Source organism: Protopterus annectens, chromosome 4.part0 (assembly GCF_019279795.1).
Source record: "Protopterus annectens isolate FY-2018-M chromosome 4.part0, PAN1.0, whole genome shotgun sequence".
NCBI classification, from domain to species: Eukaryota; Metazoa; Chordata; order Ceratodontiformes; family Protopteridae; genus Protopterus; species Protopterus annectens.
In genome coordinates this window covers 1,294,983,647-1,294,999,614 of record NC_056733.1, presented here as the reverse complement: position 1 = coordinate 1,294,999,614, position 15,968 = coordinate 1,294,983,647, and positions in this window count along the sequence as shown.

Below are 15,968 nucleotides of genomic sequence, written 5' to 3'. Positions count from 1 at the left end.
TGACGAGGGTTGCGCTGGCCTAAAAAATTATTATTACCATGATCATTCTGTTTAGGATAGTTATTACCTACATTGCTGTTGGTGTTTAACCCTTTAATTCTGTTACTACGTCTAGGGCCAGTTTCAACATTACTGTGAGACTCATCTTCCAAAAAATCGTCATTATTATCGTGAGATGAATCAATAATGGTATCAAATTGTCGTACACGAGCATCAGGGGTTTTCTTATACGTATCCAAAACCTGGAGTCTAGGATAAGCACTATCATTTTTATATGCTTGCCTATCCCTCATGAGCTTTTTACCTTTATTCAGTTTCAATTTAGCCAGCAATGCATCAATGCTAGTCAACGTACGGTCATAATCATATTTGAACATGGAAAAGTTCAAGTCATCTTTTAATTCTTTGTCCAGTACTTCAATTTCAATTAAAAGCTGCCCAACCTGATTTTCATAATGTTTGATGATAAGTTGTAGTAATTGAATACCCTGCATTTGGAAAAGCTCCTTCAATTCAGTAAAAAACACTAAATTGTTCAGTAAACCAGATGGCGAAAATGGATTCCGTAAACCCTTTGGGATCAAGCCTTCATGAATACATTGTTTAAAATAAGCAGATTCTAGTTGTAGTTTTTTTAATTTCAAAACTTTGTTGTCAAAAAGCTTGAGTTTATCAGTAAGAGAAACAGTATTTGCGCCATTGTTTACTGGTGTAGTATTGCCAAGATTCTGATTTGTAAAAACAAACGCATCAGTATTTTGCATCCATTCTGCAAGATTAGAAGTTTTACTTACATTACTGCCAGTGACAATGTTATTGACACCATTGTCGGCTGAGTTAGTACGCTGAACCTGAAGAATAGTATTAGGAGCTCCATTCGGATCCGAAACTATTTGGCTAAAAGAACGCCCATTAAGTCCAGATGTACGAGCTCCATAATTAACAAAATTGTCATGATTATACCTTACGTTTGCTGCTTGGCTGGTATTTATGCCCATTTGATTCGATACAGCAAGCGGTACAGCAAGCGGTTGTGCTGCCGGAATCTGGTCTTCGGCAGGGGTAAGAGAAGCAGTGTGAGATGGAACCAACCCGCTCACGTCAACGGTTACGGCATTCCTATTCACATCTTTCCTTTCAAATGCATCAAGCCTAGCGTTTAGCTGGTCAAGCTTTACAGACAAGGCTGCCAATGTAGTAGAGACTTTACCAAAAAAATCCTGGTTTTCACCATTAGCGTTCGAAGTGGAAAATAAATGAGGAGTGCTGGGGCTATCAGGTCCTTCCGTGGCCATATGGACAAACTAGCAGAACGTACAAAAAACAGAAACCAGGTGGAAAAGCGAAAAGACCACAGTCACCTTGCTCCAGCAAACTAAGTTGAACTCAATGCACCAAACGGCATAAAAAAGCCAACAAACGAGTAATAGTTCAAAAATTCTTAAAAGTTCTAAACGCAATTTTATTCAGAAGCTGCTACTGTGCTCACTGGCGTGGCTTCTTCAGAGAACAAACAATCACAATAAACTAAGTACACCATATATAAGTTTTAGAAAGGAAGTGATGTCATGACAACTTTTAAAATACTTTCATTTTGCAAATTTTCTTCAAATGATTAAAAATAACATGTAAAAGTGTTTAAACACCATACAGGTAATCACAACAGATGTGTTTTTGTAAATGTTATCAAACAATAATTTAATAAGCCATTTTAAAATATGCCAAAAAATTGACAAAAAGTGTCCAACGTACTGCAATTCTTTCTTGCACTTTTCTAGCCACCATCCCTTTAGACAAAAGAGAGCTATTGTCAAGGGACAATTTGTCAGAGCGGCAAGGATGTGCAGTACGTTGGAGGATTTTTATGCAGAATGTGATTTATTGTCAGATATGTTTTTTAATAGAGGTTACCCGGTACAACTCATTGATGAGTTGTTCATTGAAGTAAATACAAAAAGGATTAATGGATTTTTTAAGGCCATTTTATCTATGAACAACTCTAATGGTGAACTTCAACCTACTATTGATGTTCCACTTGTTTCTGACATTATCTTGACTGATGGACTTGAAGGTAATAGTATAACAACTTCTTTTGACCCTTCTTTGAGTTATGTTACTACATATAGTTTTGACTCTAAAGCCATTGTTACAATCATACGGAAAAACTGGGATTTCATTTTAAGTAACCCTACTCTGACAGAGAAATTTGGATTATCTCCTAGATTTGTTTTTAAAAGAAACATTAATTTAAAAGAGTTGTTGCAGAGGGATTTTTCTAATAAATTTTTCAACAAGAAGTTGGGTATGTATCCATGTGGTTTTTGTAACAGGTGTCATAAAATTAGATCGGGCCAGACATTCACTGTGAGAGATAAAAAGTTCACTATTAGGTTCCCGCTCAATTGTGAAAGTAAATCTATAGTTTATGTTGCTTTGTGCGATTGCTGTCCTTCTTTCTATATTGGAAAGACTGACCGTAGATTACGGGATCGCATGTATGAACACTTGTACGCAATTAAAAATAGGAATGACAGCAACGCCTTAGCTAAACATATTATTGATCAACCTGGCCATAGTTTTTCATTTATGGCCATTGATCAAATACAAACACCTTTTAGGGGTGGTCCCACCCCATTATTACTTGAAATCTCTGAGCTTGAATGGCAATTTAGAACAGATGTTTTTCATTTTCCTGGGTTGAATGAGAACTGTAATATTACACCAGTTCTGAAAATGAGAAGTTATTTACGATAATTAGTTTGAATGCACTTTTAACGTTGGTCTTGCCTTATACACTTTATTTAGTATACATAATAACCTGTTTATTTTAACTTATATGCGCCTTATAAGGTTAGGTTAATTTTAGTTTTTGTAACAATGTTAACATTTCTAATAGATTTTTAATGACTGATATATGTGTTTAGCACAAGCTTTTAGTGTTAAAAAATGTTTGGACACTTTTTGTCAATTTTTTGGCATATTTTAAAATGGCTTATTAAATTATTGTTTGATAACATTTACAAAAACACATCTGTTGTGATTACCTGTATGGTGTTTAAACACTTTTACATGTTATTTTTAATCATTTGAAGAAAATTTGCAAAATGAAAGTATTTTAAAAGTTGTCATGACATCACTTCCTTTCTAAAACTTATATATGGTGTACTTAGTTTATTGTGATTGTTTGTTCTCTGAAGAAGCCATGCCAGTGAGCACGGCGAAAACGCTTCTGAATAAAATTGCGTTTAGAACTTTTAAGAATTTTTGAACTATTACTCGTTTGTTGGCTTTTTTATGCTGTTTGGTGCATTGAGTTCAACTTAGTTTGCTGGAGCAAGGTGACTGTGGTCTTTTCGCTTTTCCACCTGGTTTCTGTTTTTTGTACGTTCTATTAGTTGCTTTCTGTTTAGCCATGTCATATAAGTGTTCGTAGATCCGTCTCCTGAATTCTCTTTCAGTCTTCCCCACGTAGAAACTCGAACACGTAGTACAAATACCCAGGTATACCACCCCTTTGCTTCCACAAGAGTAGGAACCAGTTGGTTTTGTCCTGAACCTCCTAGATGGAATGTACACGGATTCGACGTTCATTAAAGCATGACATTGACTACAAGAGCCACATTTATAAGTGCCCTTCTTGGATTGTTTCACCTTCTTTTTGCTGTCCGGTTTCCTTTCAAAGATTTCTTTGAAGTTAATGCCTCTTTTTCTAACGAAACTAGGTCTGGGGGGTAAAAGGTCCTTGAAATCTTCATAAAGGGCTAGAACCGGCCAGTAGTTTCTGACAGTTTCCTCCATTTCTTTAGAACTAGATGAGTAGGTGTATATAAAACTGTTTGTAGGGTGGTTGGATACTCTGGAAGTTGAAGGGATTGCCAACTCTGGTCCTTTTCCCAGAATAGGTGTGTACAAAGTTTTCCTCATTACTATTTTCCTTCTCCTTAACTCCCATGTTTTTTTTCCTTGGTATGACAACCTGACACTTGGTTTAGGGTGTCCTTTTTGATGTGAACTATGAAAAAGAATCAAGATCCCCATTACAAACTAACATTATATGCTCCCTCACACTTCTAACAGAATTTTACCTTCCAGGTTCTTCATAACTCATGGATTTCCAACGTTTCCAACAGCAGCATTTTAAAATATTTTAACTTTGATTTTATTATATTTGAAACAGCGTTCTTAATGTTTTGTAATTTTATAAGCACAATCTAGCTGTCAAACATATATATACTTTTAATAATACAAGCTTTTACCTTATGTTTCATTTAATGCAAAGCCCCTTTAAGGAATCTAACAACTGATTGACAACACCTGTTTTCAATTAATGTGTTACCTATGGTTATATAAAAGGGTTTGGCTTCAGCAAATGCTTTTGTACTCACTTGAAAAAGCTCAGGATTATCCTGAGTGAAAGCGCTTGTGTTTATTTCTTCTTGGACCTACTTGAATAAAAGATTTTCGCATTTCACATCAGCTTTTGTTTTTTGTTCCTGGTGGCTGTGGAGTCGTGTTACATAGGTTGTGCATGTTGCACATGTGTATAATATCAGTGTCAGTGCATACAACAGACATAAATGTGTACAGCTACTGGTTGTTACATTGGCTTGACACTGATATGGGTACTAGAGTAGGCATGATTATCAGGTAGCATTCGGAGACATGTCCAGCTGTGTTATGACCTTCTGTCCATCTGTCCATGCCTACCTCTAACAGCTATATCAACACCTATAAACAGTGGATACCACAAGTGTACACACACCTGTTGGAATGCCAGGTTTGTGTTCTGTATGACAATGAGACCACAGAAAATCATTTCAAAATGTTTCTCATCTTGAATGTGACTCCTAACCTGTGCAATTCCATTGAAAAACAAAGGTGTTTCTAGAAAAGTGAGCAACTATTGCCAAGTGAAGATGTGCCATGATGTTAGAGTCCAAACCAAGATAAATGAATGTTGTAACCATCTCAAGAGGTGCATACGCAACATATCAGTTTAAGGTGTGCATATTCATTCAACTGGCTTATTGTACTGATTATTATTATTTCCATATGTTTTCACAGACCAGATTGTTATGTTTTCAATTGAACTGTACAGGCTATAGGTCACATTAAAGGTGGGAATTGTTTTGAAATTAGTTATTGTGGTGTCATGTTTCAATTGCACAAATACCAGGCATTGTAACAGGGATGTGTACACTTTATATCCACTGTAGCTATATGGACTCAGCAGTACCTGACTTGTATAACCAGCCTCCACCAAGGTAGAGTAATCCCCTTTGATGGACAGCAGCAATACACAAACAACATAATAGGTTGCTATATTGGCTGTACATGGACACATAGGTGTAGGCAACAACTTGGAAGCAAGTCCGCCCTTATCTGAGCAAGTATGTAAGTTCATAGGTGACTTCCTGTAAGGCTGACTATGACTACAAATCAGACATATCCGCACCACCAAGGAGAATTTCAACAGTGTCTTCACATATGTTGTCAGTCTCAGAGGCAACAACACAATTCACCATGTACTGAGGGTAAAGCACACCTCATGCACATGTGCAATAGATATAGGCAACTTGCATCAGACAGGTTAGGTGGGAACATTGCCACCCTGTACATCCTATTTGTATAGGGGGATATGCACATCAACCACACTCCTCCCCTCAACAAGGGTGAGCATGTGCATATTGCCTACTGATGGTAACAACAGCAAATCACCATGGGGCATAATAATATCACTGTCTGTCTCCTACATGAACTCAGGCATGTGCTCACAGCTCCATCACACACCACTGTCAACACAGACCTGCCACCATCCACACACCATCCACATGGAAGATGGCCACTGTCATCTCTCTACACAGAAATGAATGGAGAATAGAGGATTGTGCAATTCAGTGTCCAAGATTGGGGGGAAAAGATAGCTCAGGGCCAGGAGTGTAATGCAAGCTGCTATAGCCATGATAGATTGGAGGGTTATGGTGTAGTTTGGATTATTTGCAAGTCATATCCACTGTTCATGTGCAGTTTGACAACTGTATGAGGTCCTGTGACTTGTTTCCTGTTTATGTCTTCCAGGTAACATGCAAAGGCATCGCCTGCTGGCATTCTCTGTTGGGGAAACTGACATCATCACCCAATATGTGATCAAACATTATGCCCTGTTATTTGGATGGAGAGCACAAGATGTGCGGGAGAAGACCGCCCTGTGGAACGATCTGCTCCACAGGGTAAATGATGCCAGCCTGTACAGCAGAACTTATAACCAGGTGCAGCATCGGGCCACTGACCTCATCTGCCATGCCTGTCAATGGGCTGCTACTGTAGCGAGGGACTAGCTAGCCACAGGTGGGGGCCCAGCCATCCAGCTCCCACTGACACCCACCGAGGTGCTTCTCACCAACCTTGAGGCACCCATCCAATGCACAGGCCAAGAAGTGAGGAAAGCATTGTGGAGGTGGGTTGCACCCACACACTGGACGAGGAGCATGCAGGTAAGGCCCCAGTGCACATTACTAAAACACTGTTGCTTATCCATTTCTATCTGCATACTATCTACATACATATGTCAGATGAGATAGTAAGTCTTGTTGGTGTTTAGTAATGCATAGATGTGTACATCTATGGTGATGGCCAGCATATTTTGTAGTATTGGGGGTTGTACTATTAATATGCTGAAATGCTGCTTCCGCCCTGTACCAAGGCAACATTACCTCTCTCCCACAACTATTTAAGTCCCTATGCTATACAACTGGGACAGCAGCCTGTAGCTGGTGAGTAAGGAATTTGTTTTGTTGAGGTTTGCCAATACACCACCCATGTTAAGCCCATGCTATTTGCCATGCACACATTTATCAAACCTACCCATAACACATGATGTACATGTTCAGTTTTGTTGGTGTTAACTGCACTGCATCACAGTGGTCACCATGCTGACATATCTGAGGGGTATGTAAGATTTCTGCAGTATATATCACAACCTGTCAGTGCAAGATGTGTGGACAGAGACAAACAAAATGGTGGGACAAATGGGCTACAGTAGGGACATGTATGAAACATTACCCTTATACAGTGGATACAACAGTGTACACACACCTATTAAGATGGAAACTGTTCCTGATATATGCAACAACAGACCACAATAATACATTCCACACATTTTACAACCTGTAATGTGATCCTAATATTAACAATTAATGTGTAAAATAGCATTATATGTTAGTGCAACAAATATGGGGTATACACACCTTACAAAACACTGGATGCATATGTGTGCACACACTCAAAATAACATATTGTGGAAGCAGCTTGTGATGTACTAGCATTCAGTCTACTTCAGTACACATCTGCCATCAGGTACAGGGCCTCGATGTCACACCAATTAATGGTCTGCTGTCCGAGAAGTATGTTCATGACATTTCCTCAGTTGCCTGCAACAGAAGCAGCCATGACTTGCACATATCTTGCAAAGCATCAAAGGGATGCCATATCCGAAATGTAGCAGTCAGGAGTAGGGAAAAAAATTACCTTACCATTGCATATACTATGGAAAACAGGGAAGACAGTGTTCTAGAGGTGTATTAAATATGGGACAACAGTGATGTTGAAAAGAACCAGATGCCCATCCAAAACAGATGACAAAACATGTAGAAAACTGGTCAGGGAGGCTGCCGGGAGACATGCAGCAACACTGAGGGAGTCGCAGGAATGTCTAGCAAGTACTGCCTGTGTAGTACTGGTGGCAACAATCACCTGGATTCTGCATAAGTGTGGCCTATGGTGTAGGGTAAGTATACGGAAGATTTTCCCCACAAGAAACACCATCCAGGTCTGTGTACAGATAGCAAAAGCATAATATCAAGTCTCCCAAAGGCATGTGTTGCAATGTGTAATGGTGTCATGACACCAATGTTCAAACCTACAGACAGTATTCATAGAGATATGTGTTGTGTACAAGCAACACCTCACTTCACCTCAGGGCCACCATCCCCAACTTGAAGCTTGCTGGTGCCAGTGTACACCCTTAGGGTTGCTGTTCATTAGCTGGAATTAGGCCTGAAGACATGGTGAAGGGTATTTTGAACACTGAAAAATAACACTCACATGTGGCCCACAGTTGTCAAGCATCTGCAATAAGGCAGAGGGTGTGGAGGGGTTTCAGCTTCAAACACAACAGTGAACTGAAGCATACATCCAAAGCTCGCTAAGAATGGCTGTATCTGAACACATTCAAGGTTATGAATTGGGTCAGGCATAACCCAGACTCAGCAGCAATAGTAAAGCCCCTGTGTGACTTCCAAGGGCTGTGCACATGAGCTGGCCTTGCAATCTGGCAGAGTTGGGGGACCTTTGTAGGTAAGACAGACCAAACAATGCCAAGTCAATATGTGTCATGCTAGTATACCCCTTACCAGGAATAGTTATTGCTGTAGTTCACTTAACAGGTGCTTCAACAAATCATTGGTTTAAGGGTGTTCACACTTATGTAACCTCCATATTGTATGCATCTCATTCAGTATCCTTACGGCTAACACATTTGTTTGATTCTTGATTGGATTGCACAGGTCATGTCATAAATCAGGTGTGTGCAATGTTTTCAAATGCAGTACTGTGGCCCCATTTCATACTGTAGATGAGGCTGGCATGTCAACAGGTGTGTGTACTCTCCTCATATTCACATTAAGCTTTGAAGATCATTGGTGTAACCAGATTTTATTGTACATATATGCACTGCTGATGATGAGATATGCAAAGCAAATGTCAGTCATTAATTAGTGACATCAGTCCTCATATCATCCCAGTTATGTGTCAGACAAACACATAGGGGTTGTGAGGAACAGAGCAAGCATAACTGCCAGACATCTATGTATTAGGCAATGATTTGTACAGTTGTGAGGTATGGTTTACAGTAGATGCCAGTGTGCTATACAGGTGCACAGCAATAATGTATACATGGGTGCGGTGTGTTCCAGGGGAAGGGACATCAACTACTAACATGACTCATGCATCCCAGAGATGTATATTGTTAGAAACAGGGATTAAGAATGGGTGCAATGCATGATGTTAAGTGCCAAGTGTCATGCATGTCAACTGTTGGGTAATGTGAGGTCTATGTAATCTTTTTGTGCCACCTCACCAGTAAGTGTGTGTGTGTGTGTGTGTGTGTGTGTGTGTGTGTGTGTGTGTGTGTATGCAAACCATAACGTACAGGTATTAATTAACATATATTGTCTTCCCCTCACAGGTGACAGTGTGTGTCTGGGTCCCTCCAACTGGGAAACTGATGTCAGTGTCTCTGCAGACTCTGACAATGATGATAGGCATAGTGAGGCACAGGCAGGGTTGTCAGGGGCTGAATCTGTGCCATTGGTTAGCATCCCACTTTTTTTCCACCACATCCCTGCACACAGTCACAATGCCCACACATACCCTATCACCAGTGGCCATAGATGAGGGACAGTTGGTGGGTGTTGGCATTGACAGAAAAGTGTGGTGACTATGGCAAGTGTGTCTATAGACACCAGCCATAGCCAGATAAAAGGCAAAGTCCCACACGGGTGGATGGACATGGGTGCATGTAGGAGGACTGCTGCCCTTCATGCCCTGCCACAAGTGCCACAGCAGGTGTCACCAGACACATGTTTTTGACCATCATGGAGGCACAGGCACGTATGGAATGTTACATCAGAGATGGTCTGAAGCTCCAGAGGGCTACTTTACCTGCTGTACATGACAACATCTTTGATCTTGCAGATGACCACCGTTATTGTACGGAGGTCATGGATAGATGGTTGGGTGAGAAGGTGGCAATCCTCGACCATGGGATGTCTGTGCTAGTGCATGTGGTGGGAGTAGGGCATCAGCCATGTGGACATGGGACAGCATCATGAACAGCTGAAGGTCTATGTGGCCATGCAACATCTCACTCCCTCTCCTGTAGTGGCAGTACCAGCAGCTCCCCTACAGGGGGTGTGCTGTCCACACCATGACACAGCAGGCCATGGGCATTTGGTCCTGGCCAGTCCCAACAGAGACGTGGATCCAGCAGACAATTGTCATTGTCAGGGGAGAGTACCATACGTGGGCTTCTGCCTGGTGGTGCCCGTGCAACCCCTGGCAGGCCCAGTTCCCATGTCCGTGGCTGGATACAGTGAACTATACACCCTGCCATGAATGGTCTGAGGAAGCGTATTTAAGATACGCAAAAGCACTTACCGTTTTAATAAAATTCTACAAGTTTGATAGTTTGGTCGTGGTGAGTCCGAAGTTTTGTTATATCTACCCTGCCATGAATGGTACAAAGCTGTCCAACATACCCCTGTATAGGGCAGCCACATGGCAAAACTGTGTGCATCCACACACATGTGTACACACACACACACACACACACACACACACACACACACACACACACACACACACACACACACACACACACACACACATCACCATCACAGCTAGGGCACCTCCACCTCCATACATACTCATACCACTTCTGCACGGCCCATTTAATAAACATCACCCTAACCCACACACATGATGTCAACCAAATGGCTCAGCCTAGGCCTCTGGCAAACCCATACCACACCCCGTGCATATGATGATACCTGTGCCACATCCCTGTCATCCATACCATCAATGCAGGGACATGCTAATATGGTTCTGATGCACAGTGTGAATGTACTACAGTTTACAATGTAATGCTGTTTAAAGTGTCAGCTGGCATGTTTAATGCTTACACATCAGAGAGTGTAGCTGTCCCACCATGATGCATTATTTCTGTTATTAACACTGACCAAATGTGGTCTCCATAATGTATTCTGTTTTTGTTCTATGTGTCTGTGTGTTAGGAGAATGTTGGCCTGCTGTCCTTTCCTACAATGGGTGTGGCAGTGTGGTAACAGAATGACTGTGTCATATCCAGGGTACAGCTGAACAGTTACATGTCTGTATAACAGTTATTGCATGTGCCACATGGCTGATAGGTCTGAGGGGTGTATACAGGTAAGTGCATGGTGGCTGATATAAGCTGCTCTTGTACAGCGGACAATGGTAAGTGTACTGGGTGGCGCTCACCAAAGGTTTGTGAATAACACACACACACACAGGCTTTTGCTTTGATGTAACACACAGAGTACTGTACACATGAATGTACTTCACTTTGCAGAAAACTCATTTTTGCAAATGTAATTCCACCAAGACAAAAGTGACACAACCTCAAATCACTAAATAATCAGTCCACCAAATTTCATTTCACTGAAAAAAGTAGTGGCAGGGTATATGTCCTTTTCCCCACTGGAGTGCAGTCCTGGAGTTGGTATAAATAGTTGTGGAGGTGTGGGGGGCACAGCCACCCACATTGGAGGGTGTGGGGTTGGCCACCCGCATTGGAGGGTGTGGGGCTGGCGTACACCCACACCTAGTTAGATTAACAACTACTTATTCTCTTAACATAGACTCAACAGTATAACAGCACACTACAAGGGGGAATACACACAACACAACCCCAATGTGGGGGGCTGTACACCCAACAACCACCACCAACTATATATACTAACTCCAGTATCGCTGTACAGCTGTACAGTGGAGAAAAGGGCATTTACACTGCCACTACTAGTTTTGGTGAAATGAAATTTATAAGATGATTCATTTGCAATTTTAGCTTTTGCCAATTTGATCTCGGTCAAATGAACACCTGGGAAATATTTTTTCTGCACACTGAAGTAGATCCCTTCACAAACACACACACACACACACACACACACACACACACACACACACACACACACACACACACACACACACACACACACACACACACACATACACACACACACACACTTGCCAACACTGAGATTAGAACCCCTACCAATGTAGTTATTGCTACTAATGTGTTCTGCTTTAATTGCACACACCGCAGCGTTTGTAGGGTGAGGTGTGTTCCGAGGTACCTGTAAAGTGAACAAATCACCTGACCTTGTACAGTATGGCAATGGGGGGTGCACTGGGTATGAATGGACACAACATACTATAACATACTGACATATACACATTGACAAACACATACAATCATACACACATTTGACACACCTGGGTTTAGCAGCCCTGACTATCCTGTCAGTCAGGTCATACTGTTACATAGTTCATGCACACAGCACAGGCCTTATTGGGCTGAAAATTGTTGTCAGATAATTGTGAGGTTGATGGAGACAGCAGACCACATACAGTGGACCTTGGGACATGTAGTGGGAGCACCACTGTCTAAAATGTGAGAGACACCCTCCAAGTGGACATAGTACTCACTCAAACACAAGATACTGTACTGACACACAAATGTTCACAGATTTGGGCTTCCTTAGATTAGAACCCATGGCTATGTAGTTGTTGCTACTACAGTGATACTCATTTACTGCATGTAACACAAGACTGTGAGGTGATGACTGTTCCACAGCTCCCGTACTGTGGCCAACATCACCAGCCCTTGTACTATATGGCAATGTGCAGAGTGTGGGGAGTCTAGGCCCTCAAAAAACTGCCTTAATCACTCTGTACCCAACAGTCCTTGTTCTGCCTAGCAACAAAATAAACAGCCCTTGCAGGTCATGAACCTAGGATTCTGCACACCATAGTCAAAGCAATTTACCAGTAAGCCATCTCAGATGCCTGGTCTTAGGATGTTTTCATAGGTTCATAGGTTCATACTAGGCTATCTGCCCTAGGGCATTTATAAGCCTAGCCAGAGTGTGTTTGGCTTTTGCCATCCATTTTAAATTAATTTTGCTATGCCTTTTTTCGAGGTTAGTATACTGTGCTTCTGTCTAATAGTGACACAGAAGTGATATCCGGGGTAAACCTACGATCTCCCATCCACTCAGCAAGATTCCTCTTGAAGAGAGTCAATGAGGGACTCTGCCTAACCTGGACTGGGATTTTATTCCAGAGTGAAGGGAGTCTCTGGGTTATGAATCTGTCCCTCCAGCATGTCCTATTTATTTCAGTGCTGAGGTTCAAGTCTCTCGAGCACGTATCTTGATGGGATTTGGATTTTCTGAGGTGCAGCATGCCTATTCATTCCAGGTTGGACATGGCTTTATACGTCAGGCACAGATCGCCTCTGAGCAGGCGGTATGCCACTGAGTAGAGCTGGAGTTTCTTTAACCGGGCAGCATATGGCATCTGTTTGAGCCCTTTGATCCTCTTGGTGAGGTACTTTTGGGGTCTTTCCAGTTGCTGCTGGTGTCTGGTAAGGTACATCCCAAAAGGGTCATTGTACTCAATTATGGGCCTGATAAGGGATGAGTAAAGAGGCATGATGACCTCCCCTGATCTAGATGTGAATCCCTTCATGATTAGGTGGGCTTTATAAAATGTTTTTCTAACCACTTTGGCCACGTGATTGTCAAATGAGAGATTGCTATCAACTTGGGTCCCCAGGTCCCTAATTACTTCTTCTGTACTTAATGGATTACCACCTATGTGGTAATTTGTGGGCACTTTGTTTTTGCCAAAGGGGATGACTACAATTTTTGGTGTTTAGCTTGAGGCCATGGCTCTGGCACCAGTTGTCTGTTTCTATGAGGCCCTTTTGGAGGATGCTTGTGTCGGCTGGAGAGTCGATTATGGTGCCCAGTTTGCAGTCATCTGCGAACTTGGTCAGCCACAGTCCTTCCGTGTTGGCCTGTACCTCCGAGAAATATATATCGAACAAGAGAGGTCCCAGGACTGAGCCTTGTGGGACGCCACTTGTAACTGCTTTGGAGTCTGACATGGCTCCAGCAATTCTAACCATGTGGGTTCTGTCCTTGAGCCAGTTTGCAACTCATCTAGTGATACAGGGGTTTATATTTAAGCTGGTGAGCTTATCTATAATGCCCGAGTGGGGTATTGTATCGAAGACTTTTGCAAGGTCCAGGTAGGCTGTGTGGACCACCTTCCCCTCGTCAATGGCCTTGGTGACTGTTTCAAAGAAATCAACCAGGTTTAAGAGGCAGGATCTGCCCTTAACAAAGCCGAACTGGGTAGGATGCAGTGTCTGTAGGTCCCCAATATCTTTATTTATGAGGTCCATGATGATCCTTTCCATAGCTTTGCAGACCAAGCTAGTCAGGCTTATGGGGCGATAGTTTCCAGGATCCGTTGAGGCACCACCTTTGCGGAGAGGGACCACTGTTGCTGTACTCCACTCTTTGGGTACATATCCTGTAGTAAGGCTGAGATTGAACAGTAGTTTTATGTTTGAGTTTAGCTCTTCTTGGAGTTCATGTAGGACGCAGCCCGGGACACTGTCTGGTCCCATTGATGCTGTGTTTTTTGCTTTGGAGAGGGCAGCTCTTACCTGAGCATCTGAGATGTCAGGGGGGCAGCACTCTGCTGGGATAGATATTTGCCCTTTTGGTGGGTAGGGGGGGAGAAGTTTACGCTGACCTGTCAGCTAGGATGTTGGCAATGTCTGTGGGTTCGGTGTATTTTTTGTCATTTTGGACTAATTCTGAGCATATCTGGGAATTCCACCCAGGTTCCTAACATAACTAAAGAAAGCCTTGTTATTATCCTTAGTGTCCTGTGCAATTTTTCTCTCGAAGCTGGCCTTAGATGATTTTATGAGTGCCCGTAGTTTTTTGCTAATACTGATCAGAGATGCCTTCCCTTTTTGGGGTTTTGCTCTATCATGTAGTAGCTTCCTCCTTCTATTGTGTAGTTTGTTTATGGCTGGGGTCCACCAGACAGGACGTCTGCCTTTGGAGGATTGGGTCTTGGTTTTATTTGGGATTGCATGATCCATGCATTCCTGAAGGTGTTCATAGAATGCGTTTATAAAGGATTCTGCGGTCTGGGCCATATTTTCCACAGGCCCGGGGGCTTTGAAGGATTCCACCTCGGTTTTGAGGAGTGTGAAATTTGCTTTAGAGAAGTTTTTCACTGTGGTTTTCAGGGCAGGGTGTGGAGTCGGGATGTGAATATCCAGTGAGATTAGTTTATGGTCTGATCTTACCAGTGAGGGATACACTTCTGGTCTGGAGCATAGAGTCCCCATGTTGGTGATGATCAGGTCCAGCATGTTTTCCCATCTTGTGGGAGTGGTAACAAGTTGTTCCATAGCATTTGAGTTTATAAATTCTAGGAACCTTTGGGCTAGAGTGTTGGAGTTAGAGTAATGCTCACAGTCTATGTTTGGGTAGTTGAAGTCGCCCAATATAATGGTGTTTGGAGAGACCTTCATATTTTCCAGTGTTCTCAGGAAGGCCGAGTGGGATTCCTGGGTTTGGGAGAGTGGTCTATAGCAGGTTGTAAACTGGAAGGCAGTTTTACCCACTGTTAGTTGCACATGGATAGTCTCTGATGCTTCGTGCTGTGCCACCAACCTGGAGGTGTGGGTATCTTTAACGAATATTGATACTCCCTCTCCTTTTGTGGTGCGGTCCAAGTTTTGGGGCCGAAAAGCATGGTATGAGGTATAACCTGGTAGTGCTGGGGTGCTCTCGGGAGCCTTGAACCAGGTTTCTGTTACTGCACAGATATCAATGTTCTCCATGCTAAGGAGAGTTTCAAGTGCGTGCATCTTGACGTTTAGACTTCTGGAGTTGAGTAGCATTACTCTTAGTTTCTTATCCCTTGTGATACCTATGGAGGTGGGTTTGTCTTTTGAACCTTGCCTAAAAAAGGCACTATGGGGGTAGCAAGAGCCTTTGCCAATATCTGAAAGCCCAGGGGTGAGAGGTGCAAGCCATCCCTAGCGAAGCATTGTGGCTTGTCGAGCATGTCATCCCAAGCTGACAGGCATTGGATCCCCTTTGAATGACACTGATACTTAAGCCAATTGTTGAAAATGATAATCTTGTCTTCATATTCTGGCATAATTCTAGGTGGGGGTAAGATGCTACTCAAGGTCAGGGTCATACTGGCCTGGGCTACATGCTCAGAGAGCTCCTCTATGTCTCTTTTCATGTAGTCCAGGGAGGTACATCTCA